The sequence below is a fragment of the Athene cunicularia genome (assembly GCF_003259725.1).
Source record: "Athene cunicularia isolate RWA chromosome 19 unlocalized genomic scaffold, athCun1 chr19_part1, whole genome shotgun sequence".
Lineage (NCBI taxonomy): Eukaryota > Metazoa > Chordata > Aves > Strigiformes > Strigidae > Athene > Athene cunicularia.
In genome coordinates, this window is record NW_020799124.1 from 1,302,420 (window position 1) to 1,305,659 (window position 3,240).

Consider the following 3,240-nt stretch of genomic DNA (forward strand, 5'->3'; position numbering starts at 1 on the left):
ATATAGCACTCCAGGAAACCCTCAAGCTGTGGTGTGAGCAGAGGTTTGGGGTCCAAACCCCCAGGTCCTCATCTCCATCAGCAGCAGGCAGTATACTCAAGTGGTCCCCGTCTGTCTGTTTAGCTCAGTGGTGGGAAATATGTTGCATGAACGAGGAGACTTATCAGCTAGCACTGCTAAAGAGCATTGCAAAGCAAAACGTGATCCATGTAAATACTGATCCAGCCAGAGGGGTGTCACTTTGATGGGGCTGCTGCTCAGTTCCCCCTTACCATGAATGTTCACAAGCTCCTGGAGATGTGAGTATGGCCATTTTCCAAAGCTCTTTATTTCCCCTCCAGCATTGCTGTGGAAGTCTTTGAGAATCAGCTCTATTTGGAGATTTCCAACTCATCTTGCACTGAGAGTGGTGGCCAGAAATCCTTCCAGAGCAGCCTTTCACACCACAATATGTTTAAGAAAGTCTGCCTCTGATCCTGGCCAGATAGCTTGAAATGCAGAAGAGCAACAAATGAAAAAGAGCCAGGGAATGTGGGAAAGGAAAAAGTGACCCAAACTTGGGGTTGGTTTTTCTTTCTTTGGTTTCCTTTTTTTTTTTTTTTTTTTTGGGAAGTAAAATGTAAATTCAACCTGCCTCAAGTTGTTCGAAGGTCATTCACTTGTGCTGCGGGACGAAGTTGGTGTCTTCAGAAATCCTTTTTCTGTTTCTTGTGACGGTGAGACGCGGAGGGTTCTCTGGGTCGGAACCAGGGGCCTCGTGGCAGCAGGCGCAGGATCCAGCCCTGGAAACCCCATTTCTCTGGGGAAAAACAGAATCCGGGTTGAAATCCGGTGTCTGGGATCTATCCAGAATGGTGCCTGTGTGTGTGTGTGAGATCTTGCACAGTTCTAAATAACGACAGGAGTGATTGCTGGTGGGTAACTGAGGACAGAGTTTGGACAGAATAAAGCCCATTGTCATGAATTTCATGTCGCTTCAATAAGATTATCATAATTGAATAATAAATCAGAATATTTCGTTTTAAAATGTAAATTTAATATTTTAATAAAACAGCTGCTTGGTCTTTAAAGAACGTAATTTGTCTATTTGAGCTTTTCTAGCTTAGAAGCTTGAAGTTTCAACTGTCAGGCAACTTTTATGACAAATGATTAATCAAATCTATTTTTCTTTTAAGGGAATATATGACTTTCCTATTAAAAATGTTTAAGTACTCATACTCTGGCTCTGTGAATCGTAAAAGGAGGTAAAACCCCATTAAAGCGTGACTGCATCGACTCCTGCTGAGGCATCTCGCTGTTCCTGCGTAGCAAACGCTCCCTTAGGCCTGCTCAGTGACAGACAGACAGACAGACGGGCGCAGGGACAGGTGACTCACTGCAGCCCTGGTGCCGGCAGGGCCTGCCTGCCAGGAACAGCAGCACTTGCTGAACTCTTAGGGTTTAGGAGCGTATTTTCCTTACCTTAGCGGAGACGTTCGTTAATCCAGCACTGAGGAGAGCAGGGAGGTGGTTCCTGAAGAGCTTTACTCAGCCACTGCTGCCAAAACCACTGGAAGTTCCTCTTTTGGGACAGTTGAGCTTCCCTGAGATCACAAAACACACTGTAGCCACAGTGAGGGAATAAAAGGAGAAATAATTTTAGTTATGTCTTTAACCCATTGGAAAACCTGTATTTAGGGAAAAAATTGCACCTTTGGAGCAAGCAGATCTGTCTTGGGAATTAGCTACAAACTCCCTGCCCAGCTGATGCTGCTGAAATATTTTACAGGAAAAAAGCAAAGTAAAAATTCAGAACTTTCTTGGATGCGGGGGTACAGATTCTGTTCTAGCAGTACGTAGGGCAAAACTGCAGGAGGAGGAAGAGAAAGTTGTTATTCACAGGCAGTAAGACTGGCCCGTAACGTGAGCAGCCAATTCCTAAATATTAAGCTGTCTGGCATAAATATTTCCAAACACCTCTGACTTGGGAGAACAAGCCTTCACAATATTCATATTTTCGACATCCCAGAAGTTTCAAACGGAACTTCTAACTCCCTTAACAGACTTTAAGCCCACTGAAAAAAACTGCCAAGAGAGATGCACAAACATTAAACTCCCAAGCCCTTTCCCGGGGCCGGCGGGACGCTGGGGGAAGCCCTGGCACGACTCCGGCGGGATTCGATGTCCCCTGCGAGGACCAGCCTCGCCTCGGGCTGCCTGGGGGCAGGCTGGCCCCCCGCTGCAGGGACCTGGGGTTTATTTCTCTACCCTCCCCTTAGGCCCAGCTATGAGGGAAAGGTGCACAGAGAACACACAAACCTAGATGGATGGAATGTGATCAGTCACCTGGTGTCAGAACTGAAAACTAAAGCCGGGCTCTCACAGCTCTGAGGTGTGGCCGTTCCCTTTCAAGGCAAGGATGGTCCCTTCCCTCCACCAACGTTCACGATTTATGGGTGTGAATCCTTTCTCCAACCCTGGTTTATTCAGCTGACTGCTGCCATGTTTAACAAGCTCTCAAATGAAAATAAATCCCTGGGTTGTGTGGGTGGGGCGTGCAGAATAACAGCTCCCGTGATGGGACTTGTTAAAACAAGTACAGGTTTGTCCTTCAAAGCAGGAATAAAAAAAAAAAAGTCTGATGATTGCATCTTCAGGGATATTCAAGTGATAATGCTATAAATAGCGATGAGTAACTGTATGTGCAAGAAAATCCCACTGAGCTAGTAGATTTTTTTTGCTCACAGCATGGTGTCCTTCTAAAAAACTCTGGCTGCTTGAACCCGCAGGCGAGCAGAACCTCTCAGCCCGACCTCCGCTGCCGTGACGACACTGGTGGGGGCCGGGACTGGCCTCACTGGGGCTGCGTCTTCCAAGCCCCCACTCTCCAGTCCTGCTTCCTGAGGCTGCTCCCATTTAAGAACTAAGATGGCGGCGGGGGCCATGGGTGCCTGGACCTCGCCTGTCCTGAGGGCTCTGCCCTCGTTTGCTTTCTGGGAAGTTCCTCCCCAGCTCCCCACAGCATCAGCCACGGGGTTTTTTTCCCCCTTTATTGGCGATTTCCTCTCCTCCCTGCGAGGCCTCCGTTCTCATTTCCAAGGGGCCTGGGGAACGTTCGGCGCAGCATCAGGCAAGCAGAAGAGGCTTTCAGCTCTGCCGGCAGCGGCTGCATGTGCCAGGAGGGCACAGGGAGAAGCTCACATCGTGTGAGAGACCTGCCCAGCCGCCCGCCAGCGGCGCTGCCCGGACACGGCCCAGGGA

General features: G+C 48.7%; 1 protein-coding gene and 1 long non-coding RNA gene across 3 annotated transcripts in view; one reads left to right on the forward strand and one right to left on the reverse strand.

Moving 5' to 3' along the window:
* LOC113487267 overlaps nucleotides 1–3,207 on the reverse strand; it is a 6,388-nt gene extending 3,181 nt beyond the window's left edge. Inside the window, exons 1-3 of one of the 2 annotated variants that reach the window (XR_003399755.1) lie at nucleotides 2,427–3,207; nucleotides 1,462–1,601; nucleotides 631–799 (exon numbers count right to left, since the gene is read on the reverse strand). This is a non-coding gene — a long non-coding RNA (uncharacterized LOC113487267). Of the gene's footprint in view, nucleotides 1–630; nucleotides 1,425–1,461; nucleotides 1,602–2,426 lie in introns of those variants that run through there. The other variant, XR_003399754.1, reaches the window with a different exon arrangement.
* AKAP1 (A-kinase anchoring protein 1) overlaps nucleotides 1,049–3,240 on the forward strand; it is a 25,246-nt gene continuing 23,054 nt past the window's right edge. Inside the window, exon 1 of the mRNA XM_026861763.1 lies at nucleotides 1,049–1,061. The gene's annotated coding sequence lies outside the window, so the exon portion shown is untranslated. The remainder of the gene's footprint in view (nucleotides 1,062–3,240) is intronic.